The sequence below is a fragment of the Strix uralensis genome, chromosome 26 (genome assembly GCF_047716275.1).
Source record: "Strix uralensis isolate ZFMK-TIS-50842 chromosome 26, bStrUra1, whole genome shotgun sequence".
Taxonomy (NCBI): domain Eukaryota; kingdom Metazoa; phylum Chordata; class Aves; order Strigiformes; family Strigidae; genus Strix; species Strix uralensis.
Genome location: NC_133997.1, coordinates 7,254,538 through 7,268,381, shown reverse-complemented (window position 1 = coordinate 7,268,381; position 13,844 = coordinate 7,254,538). Strand labels below are relative to the sequence as shown.

Genomic DNA, 13,844 nt, shown 5'->3' with positions numbered 1-13,844 from the left:
CTGGCACCCTGAGAGCTGGGCTGAAAAGCTCGTTAGCAGGAGGAAAGGGAGAGCAGTAAGAGCAGGACCGATTTCCCACCCCTCAGGTGAAATTAGGCACACACTAGTAGATGTAAAATAGCATTTAAAGGTCTGAAAATAGAGATATGGCCCTAAACATGGGAAAAAGATCATTTGGACCCTGCAGATTGAAGCCTTGGGGGTCTTTTTTCCCCCAACACAAGCTGAGTTTTCCTGCAGCGGAGGAAGAGCAGAGCGTAACGAAGAAGTTATTAAAACAAATGCCACCGCAGTCCCCGGGGAGGGGACCGCCGGCTCCTCTTTGCCGCGGCATGGGTTTGAATAATCTGGCTGCTTAGCTCGCCGCCGGCTTGAAAAGGAAACCTTTGGCAGGCGGTCACCCTCCAGCGAGCCCGGGATGGGGTCGCTGGGGCTGCACCGCACTTTCTGAATTGAAGCAGTGGACTGTGAAATAGGAATTACTGACAGCTCTTAAGTATATCAAGAGAACAGCCCTATTCCTTAATACAGAGCCACTAATAGACATCTAAAGACCTATAAACCAGACAATTCCTCTATATCATCCTAGTTAAATCAATGTAGTTATATTACCCTCATCATTTTCCCTTTAACGTTTATTACATTTTGCCACTGTAATTTATTTTTTCATATCCATCAGCCGATTAAAGACTTTATTCTGAAGATACACACATCCTTGTGACCTACTCGAAGCTGACCTAAACTGTTAAGTAAAAGCAATTTGGTGGAGGAGGTTAGGGGGGATTCTGCCCTCCTTCTCTCCCTGGGTTTTTTATCCCTTTGCTGGCACTGGGAGCACTGGAGATGGGAATGTTGGGCTATCCTGACAGCATAGATCTGTGTCCTTGTAAAGTCTTTAGCAATTTTTATTCTATTTTTAAATGAGTCCTTGTCCTGCCTGGACACACGAAATACGTGAGAGCACGGGGCTTTGCCTTTCCAAGCAATGCAAGGAAGGCTACGAGGCCCCTGGAACACCTCTTTGCTGCAAAAGTTGCCTCCCAGTTGAGCCATCGCCTCTCCACCATCTGTAGATTTGCAATAGGAGGAAGGAGCAGTTCTGGAGTGCCATCTATTGATGCCATCCCTGCGAGGTGGAGGAAAGCATCTGGAGGTGTGCAGGATGCAACCTGTTCTCTCCCAGCCACTGCGTTCAGCCCAGTCCAGCCTCTCTCTGCTTTGGCCCTGTCTGGATCTGCTGCCTTCTGAGCTATTCCCATCTTTGAAAGCTTTTTCTTTTTTTTCATTCCTCTGCCTGAATTATTTAAACATCCCCACTTAGATGTTTATATGTCTGGAGCCACTCCTCTTCCTTTATTCCCAAAGAGCAGCATCTTTCACCGTTTGGGCCCATGTGCATCAACACTCTCATTTTATTAGTTTTGTTGGCTTTTTTCCTCTTTATTTCCTCCTTTATTTTTTTGCAGACAGGTTATGGCAGTGGTACATTATTATGGTGCCATTATTATGGTACAAAGTTCTCCTGGTTTGCAGATGATGCCCAACAAGATGTAGGGCGATCAGATGTGGAGAATTTCAGGTCATCACACTACCTACGTGTGTGTTGCTGAGCAGGAGAAAATGGGGGTAATAAAATTGCTGGGGGCCAAAAATGCCTGAAAATAAGAACGTGCCACAATCTTGCAAGGGAATAAACCCCATGGGAGGCAAGAATGGGGAAACCCAGATCTTTTAGACCTGGGGCCTTTGGATATGGCTTTCCATAGGGAAAAAGTGGAGTTTGGACATAGCAAGATGATTTGCTCTGGACATTTTAATTTTATTCATTATTTATGATGGACTTTTTATTACTTTTTATTTATTGCTGTAAATAAAGAGCAATTTCTTCAACCTCTTCCCTCCACTTTACCCTTCGAAAAACACAGCTAAGAGCACCAGACACCATGCAAACTTGGACCTCGCAGGATAAAGAGCATTATTAAGCAAGGGAAGGTGGATTATGTCCAAATATCTACATCAGAACAAAAAAACCGCACAAGCTACTGGCACACAATCACCCAAAGGCAATTTAAGTCCCCCATCTTCTTCCCGTGTGGCTCAGGACACCTTTGCCTTGATAAAGCCATCCCCAGCTGCCCCCAGCATTGCAGCCTCCCATAGCTGAATATTTTCCAGCACGGGCAATTTTATTGTCCTAAATCTTTTCTTCTGCCCCAGGGAGTTTCTCCATCAGCTCATGGTCATTATGACAATGAGACCCTGAACTCCGATCCTTGGCATTTAACAGGGAGAAAATGGCTACTCGGAGGGTGCTTTGCTCCAGGAAATTATTTTTTTTTCTTAATTATTTCCATTTTGTTTAGCTCAGTGACGCCGGCACACTCTTTGTGCCTCATCGACAGGCCATCGTGGGAAATGACTCTTTGCTTATTCAAGCTCTACAAAAATGATGCCCTGGATGCCAGCAGAACCAGCCCTCAACTTTATTTCTGAATATATGATTATATCCACACTCCCATGGTCATTAGAGACTCCAGTGAGGATGCAGGGACCTTCGTGGAGGTTATACATGGGGATGTTGCTCTGCTTTGCACCAAAATACTAATTTTTGACCCCGAATTGGGCCAAATAACCAATCTTTTGTAGCAAAGTAAGCCAAGTTTTCCCCACAGACTGTAATCGGGAGTTAGTTACCTTGGGAACTAGATTTATCTCTTCCCTCGTACATACTTAATACAGCCCATCACAGGGAGGGCACTTTTAATAACCAATTGATGGAGAATTGCAAGGGATAAATTATGCATCCCAGGCCCGGCAGTGAGTTATGGACTTCTCCCTCCTGCTCCGGCGCATAAGGACCCAGCACTGAGATGCTCCTGTGCCCTTTAACAGCGTAACATCCATTAGGACTGGCATTTTTGCTGGCAAAGAGGGCCTTTTTGGCTTTCCCAGTGCAAATCCCTGCCTCCTTTGAAAGTAGCCAGGCTAGTTTTGGCTCCAAAGTGCAAATAGACACAAGAAAATGCAATGAGGATGAGGAGGGTGAGGAAAGTGATATTGATATTTAACACCTATAAAATATACATAGCGCTCTTGCAATGAATATAGGGAGGGGTCCTCCCCCTGATGCTATAATCGCAGTGAAAAGCTTTCAATCTGTCTTGGAAATGACATTTTTTACAATGTATCTGCTTTAAAATATTAATCTCACATGTTATTAATAACATGGGGGAAGAAATATATATTTTAAGTGAAGGTTTTTATCATCTGACTATCACTTTAATTCGTGGTTTGTCCTTTTCAAGAAGACATCCATTCTCTGGACATCGTTAGAAGATGAAGACTTAAATTGCATTCACTGTTAAATTTTTCATCTGAGCCTGATTCTCTTTTTAATATCCTATTTTTATAAAATAATAATACATCCAGCTTGGAGGTCTGTTAAAAACAAGTATAATATAGATTTTAGATAAAATCTCACCTACTCTCGTCTTAATTTGCAGCTTGTTTCAAGGTATTCATGTGCTGCAAAGTTATCTGGGATGTTTGGCACCTCGCAAGGATTTACAGCCTCCCAGGGATGCTCAGTATTGCCAGGAGGAGGGTGCTAGACTTTGCACAAGATGTGACCAAATTGCCCTGGATTTGGGGGTTTCCATGGGGTTTTAAGTAGTTCAAGAGTTATTCTCCACTTCCAAGCCTTCTTTTGCCGAGCTGTTTATCCAGCTAGTGAACTGGGCTTGCTCCCTGCCCTGGGAACTGCTTCTTGTGGTGGCCAGATATCAGTTTTAATCCCCAACCGGTTACAATTTTTGAGTATACTAGAGGGTAGAGGAATACCTCGACTTGATATTAATTTTTCAAGGAGATGCTTCTTTCCAGAATCCCTTGGACAAACCCGGTGCAGGGCTGTGCAGCCAGGATGGCATTAACCTCTGATTTCCTAGGATGCTCAGTGCCAATGAGACACATCTCTGGAAATTCAGCTGAAGGATCAGGCGAGGGAAACGTTAAACCAAAGAAATAAAAAAATAATAGAATGGCGCTTTCCCCTTGACTTATCTGCCTTGGCAGAAGCCTGGTCCTGCTGTTTGGGAAGCATCTTCTGTCTCCTGAGGGATGCTGCCAGCCTGGGCTGGCATCAATTTTCCTCTCCCCTCTTCCCAATTTGCTCCCAAAGGTGCCACCCTCTCTCCCGTGCTCTATTAATCGCCGTTACGGATAACACACACCCCGCTGAACCTGCTCCCATGGATCCATCTGCAAGCGAAGGGTGGGCCCCAGCCACGCAAATGAAACAATAATTTTTAATTAAACTCACAGCAACGGGGTTTTTATCGCCGGCATCAGTCAGGCAGAGCCTGGCGCTCGCGGGCTCCCTCCTGCCTGCAAACATCGGCTTTGCCAAGGAAAAGCTTTATTGGATACAGGGCACTTGTCTGCCCAGGGATGCTGGTGGGAAAATGCTTTTCCTATATACCTACATACCTTCATCTATATGTCCCTGCTGCCCTCTGGGCAATGCTCAAGCAGAGGTTAAAATATCTGCATGCAAAAGAAATTATAGCAGGAGCTGGCATCACCCCAGCATCAGGAGTCTTCAGCTTTTAATTAAGTAAGTTTAGAGCAAAATTGGCAGGGGCTTATCTATAGTGTGCACTTCCCCGCTGCTAACACATTGCAGCCCCCCGTCCCGCCCCACCGTTGCAAACTGGAGGGGAAAAGGAGCTGGAGATGGTGGCGGGGACACAGCTCGGAGGGACATCTGACAGCGCTCCTCGCCCAGATGGGTTTGCAGCCTCTTATTTATTGATAAAAGCTCAAAAGCAGGGAGGCTTGGGCTTTATTTCCCCCTCCTTAAAAAAAAAAAATAATAAAAGAAATCGCATTCAAGGCTGTTTCTTTTTTCTTTTTTTTTTTTTTTTCCAGCTGCCCCAATTATCCCATTTGTTCAAAGCAAAATCTTGCAATTCGAGGCATTTTATTTATTCTGCCCAAGCCGTGTTTACAATGCCGCATCGGAGCAGTGGGGTTGAGTTAAGCGGTGCTGGTGGTTGGGGCGGGGGGAAGAGCATCTTGTTGGGAAAAAATTAAAAGGAGAAAATTAAAAAGAGCAATTTTAAAAACGCAGACATCAAAGGCATCATTTATATTTCAAATCGTGGGGAAATAACTTTATAATGAGGAATTATAACGGGGGAAACTGAAGACTCTGGTGTTATTACATCTCCAGCTTCAAAACCCTCCCATTGTTCTAGATGAGAGAGGAAAAAAAAAAAACCGAACAAGTCAGTAAATTAGAGGGAAGAGGGAAAAGTAGAATAAGCTATTCATCATTCAAGAAACAGCTCCATGGTGGAAAGGGACCCCCTCAAAAATAGGGGCATTGTGCTCCAAGCCTCCTGCTCCCCTCTGCTTGCTGACCTGGGGGTTATATGATTTTATTTATTTTATTTTAAGCATGTCCAACCCACAGCACAAGGGGTTGCTGGTCCCCTCGGGATGCTCCCAAGCATGGCCCACAGCCCCCAAACCCAAACCATCTCTTTTTGGGTAAGAAGGAAGGGTTTTATCCCAAGGATGTTGTCCTGCTCATCACAATTCGGGTATTAAAAAACACCTTTTGTTATTCTGAGGATTAATTAGTTAATGTCTGTAAAGCATGATATAGCTTGACAACTAGTATTAATATTGTCCCGTTCAAAAGAGCGAGCTTTGCTTATGATTAATTGTTATTATTACAACCACTTTGGCAGCAGCGGGGGGGGGAGGCGGAAATCCAAGGGGTTTATTTGGAAATTAAATGCCCAGTTTCCCCTCTGGATCATTTGGGAAAAAGGGGATCATGGTATTTGCAACGCCTGAGGAAGCAGCTACGGGAAGATAAGAGCTTGTTGGGAAGAAGGAGCTGTGGAGACGCCGTGCCCAGGGAGGCTTCGCAGAGACGCGGCTTGGCAGGAGGAGCAGGTAACTCAGCCGACAGCACGTGCTGAGATGAGCGTCCCCCGGGGAGCCGGGAGCATCCCCCAAATACCGGCTGACCATCGGTCATCGTAGCCCATCGTGCATATGGTCCTGCTGAGCTCTGCTAATCGCTTTTGTCCCATGGATCAACACCACGATGACCATTGTGGCAGCTGCAGAGGGCCCAATCCAGCGCCGGGACATGGCAGAGAATGGACAGAGCTCATTTCTCCCTCCATCTATTGCCAAGGCTTAAGAGATTTGGGAACTCAGCCTCAATTCAGTCTAATTCCTCTTGTTCTTTTTAATTGGGCTTGTGCATCTAAACCCCTTCGGCAAATCTCAGCTTTAATCTCCCCATGTCCCGGTTCATCATCTGTTCAATTATTAACATCTCTAATTACTATTAAACACATCTCTCCTCCCAACTTGCCAGCCGTCTGCTCAGCTTCAAAGATGGGAGAAGGTGATTTCAAAGATCCCAGGGCCTTTTTATAGAGCACCTAGCACTGGATGCATCCCCGGGGATTTCAGTATCCTTTGGGAGCTGCCAGACCCCGGAACGTGGCTCAGGGTGGCTTCATCCCACCCAAAGGCAGGTGCCAACATGGAATGGTAAGTGGTTTAAAGACATGAAAGGGATGGTAAAGCCAAAGTAGGAGGGATACAGCTCTGTGCATCACCTCCTGGGTGCTCATCTACATTCAAAGCCACCCTGAGCTTGCCATGGGACCTTTCCTTCCCGTGCCTCAGTTTCCCCACACCAAAAAGAGGACCTCATGATGCTCAACCTGTAAAAATCACCTCTCACAAAAAGCTCCATAATGTTACCAAATTGAAGCAAAACTTCCCTATGAATCTTCCTCTTCATTTCAGGTTTCGGCCAGTAATGATGACAGATCAACACCGCTCTGCCTGTGTGCGTTTGAGCGCTTTTATTTCTCTATCAGCACCACAAACTCAGGTGGAAAACTTGCCCTCCTCCTCTCTGCTGCACCAGCCTCTTCCAAATAGTTGGTCACGAAGAAGCAGGGGGATGTGTTTTCCCTCGGTTTGCGTCCATGCGTATATCCCGCAGCCGAGGAATGTGTTTGTTATGCAGAATTGCTTGTGCCGCTCTCCTGGGAACAACATTTGGTTGGTAGATAAATCCTTACCTAGGCTGCTCTGTGTCAGCTCCTTACAGAAGTCGAGCATTAGTATTCTGCCCTACCTCCGGATGATTTATGTCACTAAGCAACACAGCATGAACTGCAATTTTTACAATCAAATATACAATTTACGCTACATTTTCGGGTGCATATTTTAGCAGACGAGCTTGAAATCACTTGCCGGCAGTGCTCGAGTCATGGAGGAGTTTGGAAAGCCCCAGTCGGTGTTGCAGCCTCTGTGGGGGTGAGTTAAAACTCACTTCTGGACTTGGTGAATATTTGAAATCAGCGTGCACCAAGCTGCAAAGAGGCAAACTCCTTTCCCTGGGTTTTTCACCCTAAATCCTCTATCTGCTTCTCATTTCCCTGCCTCAGTTTCCCCCTCGTATCCCTGACGTGACGATCTCCAGGGATGCGCTGGGAGAGGAGCCACTCAACACGGTCACGCTGTCGGCACTTCCTCGGGCTCAGGATTTCCCCTCGCAGCTGATGGCAGGCGTACGACGGATCAACACTTACTGGGAACTGCAGCTATGAATTTTTCATACAAGCAAGGAAATTTGAGACCCGGTTTGGTTGTTTTATTAAACATACAAGCAGGCATCCTTCAGGGAAGACATTGTGGGCAATTATGGAGCTGTGATTGGCATGGTGGATAACAGAGCTGTACAGATGTTAATACCTAATTTGCTGCAGAGCTTTGCCCCAGGGAGATCTAACTAGGAAAAGAGGCAATTTGTTTCGGTTCAAAACCTCAGGAGAAGTCCACCCCAGTGGAAAGGGGAGAAGAGTTTGGATAACTCAATTAAGCATCATGTGTTTTAACTCAAAGGTGTGGGGAGGTCTCCAGACCGGGCACTGAAATGGAGAGGGGATGGGTGAAGCCACCTGTATCCCAGTTTTCCTCTGAAAGGGATGCGCAGTGACTTGGCCTTCAAATACAGGCTGCTATTTCATCTGAATCTGTAATAATTTTTCTAATTTCCAATTACAAAAATTTCATTTTAATTTAAGGGAAGGATTACAGAGGCAGAAGATGAGAAAGCAATCTTGGCCACTAATTAAAATTAAATACTTCCCCTCTGAAAAACCTTTGCCTTTATGTAAAAAGCAAATGGTTACACTGTTCAGTGCAAATATTCCCAAATGACAGCATTGCTCTGTGGGGCGAGGGGCTGCCATGGCTGCCAACATGAGGCAGGATCTTGTTCACAGCATCCAGAAAACCAAAAAAATCCACTCCCCAAGAGAAAACAGAAGGCCAAAACCTGCCCAGAGCCACAGCTCTTAAGTGAAGGAGGAAAATCTGGATTTGGTGCTATAGGTATTTTTCAGAGTGACTTGGAGATGCAGAGGTTGGTGTATGAACGCTAAGAGCATTGCTGCAGGATTTGGGCTCTTTTCCCAAATCCCTGCATTCCTGGAAAGGTGATGACAGTCAAGAAGGCAGGAGCAATGGTGGATACTCTGGCTGATATCATCTCATGAAAGCAAGAGGTGGTAAGAGAGAAAAAAAGGAGAAGGAGCCACCCCAAAGCCCGCAGCGATGTCAGGGCTATCTGGACGTAAAGCTAAAGCCACTCTTCTCCAGCTGGGAACATATAATGGTCCATATATCCATCTCACTGTCCATTGTGAGGTAAAAATGGACTCCTGGCTGACTCTATATGAATGTATGACTATTCTCAGCAGCACTTTCAGGGACTACATGATGTGCATAATAGCAATTCATTGCCACTTTCCCCTTTTACTCCGGTGAAAAGTTCAGACCAGCATTTCTTACGGCTCATTTCCAGCTCTCCAGTTCTCGCTTTAATCAACTTCTGGTGGGAAAAGCCCCGAGCTGAAGCACTGATGGTTCTTGGGGTCTAAGTAATGTGAAAATTGGTGGGCTTTGCCTTAAATCCCTTGATCCTAGAGTCATACAGGAGTCCCAGTTTTTATTAAAAATCAGTGTTGGTGGCTTCAGCAGGAATAAGCTTGGAAACAGGAACTGCAAAGGGGTCGGAAAGGAGAAGGTGAATAAAAACCATCCACCAAAGTAGCTAGACATATGTAAGGACTTCTTAAAACAGCTTTGTGATTCAAGAAGCCAGCCTATGAATCACTCCTGACATCTCCCAGACAGCTTGAACTGCTGTTTATGCCACAAAAAAAAGAAATGTATGGGGAAGAGCAGGTTGGCACACAGGGCTGTCTGTTGGAATAACTCAAGCATGCACCATTTGTGGTGGGTTTTTAGTTTTACTGGGGATTTTCCCCCTTTTGGCAGAATTTAAGACTTGCACACCTCCTGGGCTGCTCCAGGAGTGGCCGTCCTGTACGCTGATTTTTGCTCCTCTAGACTTGCAAGAGCCATCGGCTCCCCTTCTCCATCTCCATTTTTGCCGGGGATGAAGCATGGCAAGCTGTCAACTCCATTGACAGCTGTCAATCTTGTCCATCACCAAAGAGATGCTTCTGGAGAATTAACTCTACCAGTATTTATTGAATTCCCGGCTGAAGCCCAGCTCGCTTGAGAGCACAAATGCAGATTGCCATCACTCCATTGCCCGGGAGTCTCGGGCAATTTGTTTCCCATTATGGCCCTGCTGAAGTCTGAAGGCATCAGTGTGGACTATTTTCACTGCCGGGTGCTGACATGGCATATTGAGGAGTAATGAGACTATTTTGGGTTGTAGTTCCGGTAAACGCTGCTAATGCTGTTCCCTGTTGGCTCGTCCTCGGTGCTGCCATGCTGGAAGTCCCACGCTGGATGGCTGATAGAAATCCTTTTTTTTTTTTTTTTTAAATCCTGCATGCATTTTCCTTATTCCTATATATATTCAGATTTACCTGAACCTGTTGGCCCAGGACATCGAACCCAAAGCTGCTTGTGAGGGATCCTATGGGATCTGGATGCTGAATAAGCAAAGCACTGCCATCCTCTTCCCTGACTCAGCATCTTCACCATGTGCTCTTTGCCATACATCAACTCCCAGGTGTCTCCAAATCCTCATCTGAGTCAGGCTGGGGAGAAACTCCCTTCACATCCTCCCACATACACAGATAGGATGTGTCCTCTAAAAGCTACAAATAATTTGGGGCTCCACCTCCTCTTTCCATTGTGGCAGAAAGGGGACACGACTGTGCCCCCAGTGATTTGCAGCTCTGCTTTTCAAGCTTTATTGCTGAAAAAAATATTTTTTTTCTTTTTTTCTCCCTATTTTCTCCCCCCTCTCTAAATCAGAGTCCCTGGTAAGAGATTTATCAGTGCGCAGACCCAGACTTTTATTTATTTACTTTGCTATCGTTACCAAGCTGTCAGTCTCCTTTGTCTGCAAACCCAGTTACGCTGCTGTGCAGGTGACACAGCTGTCAATCCAGAGACTAGAAAATGCCCTTCGGTGAGGAAAAGCAGAGAAACAAAATAAACACCACGTTACTCAGCAGATTTGGGTCCCAAATCCTCGTCACCCTGCTGGCAATATCTAAAGAATAAATACAAATAAAGAAGGAACTTATTTTATTCTTGGAGGCATGGAGATCTTTGGGAGAAAACTGGCATTGGTGGCTGAAGTGCTGGAAACTCAATTATTTAGTGAGGAATGATCTCAACACTTGTCCTGAGGGACTCTGCTGTACCTCATGGAGGAGATGAACATATATACATGGTATTTTAGGAACCAGTGGTTAAATTCAGGTGCAAAAAGCCTGTATCCAGCCCCAGTGGAAAGGCATCATATCCCGATGGAGGCCTCTAATGAAGGATACCATCCCCTCTTCATCCTCTGCCCACAGCCAGAAGTGTGTGTGACCTGCTGGAGCTGTGACCAGCTGGGTGTGAGCCTCAGCTCGTTGAGTACCTCCCAGTGATACTGGCTGTGTGTTTTTTTTTTTTTTTTTTTTTTTCTCTCCAGGGTGGGAAAACAATGTTGAAATCATGATATTTCACAGAAATGTTTTGTGAGCTTCATATGCTACCTGTGCACAGCCACCTGGTTCCAGATGGCCAGGACATGTTCCCATTTGGAATGGGAAACTGGCTGATTTTGTGATTCCTTTCTCAACACACAGGGTGGGGATGGGGTTGGATCCTACCCTCCGCTCCAGAGCCCAAAAGCAAAGTGTTCAAATACTGAAAAAGGAATTAAATGTCTCCTGTGCCCTGAGAAGCTGGAAAAAAGGAGATTTGGGGCTTTGCATCAAGAGAGCCACATTCTCAGCAAGTCTGTCTGTTATTTCTATGATCCAGAGTGGAGTCTTTAATAACTTGAGAGGACAAAAAGCAGGGCTTGTTGTTGGAGGCGTGCAGAGAAAGGCTGATGCTGTATCAATTAAGATAAGAGCGCGGTCTGCAGACAGCTCACAAAACCAAGGAAATGCGTTAACCTCTCATTTCCTTGCTTTTGAGGCATACGATATGTACTGCAGTGCCTAACCAGATGTGACACACACCAGATTATGGCTGCTAATGAATTACCCGATTTTATTCATTTATTTATTTATTTTCTCCTTCCTGGACATTAGCAAATCCTAAAAGGATGTGGAATAAAATCTCTGCTGGAGGTTTCTCTCTGGTCAAATCTTTCATGACGGTTAACCTTTTGGAGACAGATAGTGTGGCTTTGTCACAACTGTCCTCTCTGCTCCAGAAACTCACTTCACCCCCATTTTAGAGCAGCATTCTATGGTGGAGCTCTGGAAAGCAATTGCTTATGGGCTTGGTGGTAGAGACTTACCCTGTTCATACCTGCAGCTCCTCAGGGCTTCCGTGGTGTGATGCATCCTTCTCCTCCTTACAGGGAAAAGCAAAGGTGTTTATTGAATTCTGTTTTAACAAAATAAATAAATCTTGTTTAAAATGCAAGGATGGTTTTCTCCCAGTAACCCATTTTGGGCTGATAGCACCGCCATGAGTTCAGCTAGTTCAAGCGCAAAGTAGAACACTTCAAAATCAAATCAAGAATAAACCCCTGTCCCAATTTAAGCCCAAGACCTTCCCAATGCTGCTCTGGTCTCTGATGCAGTAAGGAAAAAGGATAGTCCATCTGTTAACCACTTATCTGTCCAGGAGTCCTCAGCTATGAGCAATGCGAGGAATTTCAATTATTCATGCAGTTATTACACAGGACAAAATATCTCACCCGTGCAGCATGCTCACGCTTTGCAGCCTGGATTTTAATTGGGAAAATACAGGTTTAGGGGCTGTCATGCACGTTTGCACGCACACCGGGTGATGCACAGGAGTGCATCAGTGTGACGGCACGATCCGGGAGGGGGCTGCAGGGTTTGAGCCTATTCTGGCCTAACATTGTTATAAATTTCCCCAAGAGTTAAAACCCTGACCCAAAGTGAGCTGAGAAAGTTTAATGCATAATTGAAATAAAATTTCTATTTCCTCTTTGGATTATCTTACAAAATTTTAATTTCACAGAAAAGTCATTACTTCATTTGTTTTGCTAATCCTTCAGATCTGCTCTGTACGGAGGATGATGTGGAACATTATTAGAGTCCCTAATAAGATATCATTTTCTCCTCAAGGCCAGTCAGTAAGGTCTGAGCAAACAACATGGAGCTGCTTGTTCAGCTCTGATTTGGATGCACTGATCTGGAAGCGGAGGCGTCCTGAACTCAACACTGTGTATTTCTTCCTCTCTTGCTACTCATCCCAGCAGGTTTCTGGCGCTGCCTTCCTAAGACGTGACAGCTAAGGAGGAAGAAGCGTTTGGGCAGTAACCGAGCCATGAACCCCCAAAATACACCCATGAAAATCAGTTATTTCAGGCAACGAGCCAGGTGCCCAAGAAGAGACACAATGGGAAAGATGAAGTTTAACTGGAAGAGGAGAGGAGGAAAAGGGTTGATGCTAAACCAAGACTACAAAGGATATGGTTTGACAGAATCTTTCAGAAATGCTCCTGAAAGCTGCCTTCACCTTAGAAGTGAATAAAGACCTCTTCCCAGTCTTGGCTGCGTCTTGCATCTCCTTCCATCTCCCAATCTCTTCTTGGCCTTGACTTTGTCTTGCTTCTCACTCCATCTCCCAAACAACCACGTGGGAATACAAAACTTTGTCCTTATTCCAGGGTCTGATAGGAAAGTGCTCCCCACTGGTGCCATGGGCATCTCCATTGCAGTGGGAAGGGCAGAGGGGACCTCTCCATCCACCCAGCACCCCCATGCTCCTCCATTTGTCCTCCCAGAAAACCCAGCTTTGAACGTAAGACGGGTGCCAGGAGCAATGGGAAAGACTTTGGCAAATCCGTAGGGTAAGGGAAAGCTCAGACAGAGCCCGCAGGGATGCTGGACCATTTCTGCCCTTGGACACCGAGAGTAGGGTCTGCTGGGGGTTGTGTGGGACCACGGCTCCCACTAGTGGCTTGTCCTAAAAGCAATCATTTTCCAGGTGGCCTGACTCTGCATCCCTGAATTTTGGGGATCACAGGCCTGTTTTCCTGTGCCCCGGAGTGCAGGGATGCTGTACACAGCTGCATCCCTGCAATAACACAGGAATCCTGTTCCACCACCTGAAAAGTTTGCAGATTGCTGCCAAAAAAGGCACTTTTGTGCCATGTTTACAACCAAATCTGCGAGGGTGAGATATGACCCTTGCCTTGCCAAGATGTCCCTTACCTGCCTGGGAAAGAGGGAGCTGACTAATAAATAATGGGTTAAATGACATCCTGGAAATTACGGGTTTGCAGATACTCTGGCACTATAAAGTGCAATGTTTGCTGAGTTCCTGTC

The 13,844-nt window shown here is 45.6% G+C and overlaps 1 long non-coding RNA gene across 1 annotated transcript in view; it reads right to left on the bottom strand.

The window, feature by feature from the left end:
- LOC141935072 (uncharacterized) overlaps nt 1-13,844 on the bottom strand; it is a 92,754-nt gene that overhangs the window by 25,134 nt on the left and 53,776 nt on the right. The window contains exon 2 of the long non-coding RNA XR_012626463.1: nt 11,837-11,892. This is a non-coding gene — a long non-coding RNA (uncharacterized LOC141935072). The remainder of the gene's footprint in view (nt 1-11,836; nt 11,893-13,844) is intronic.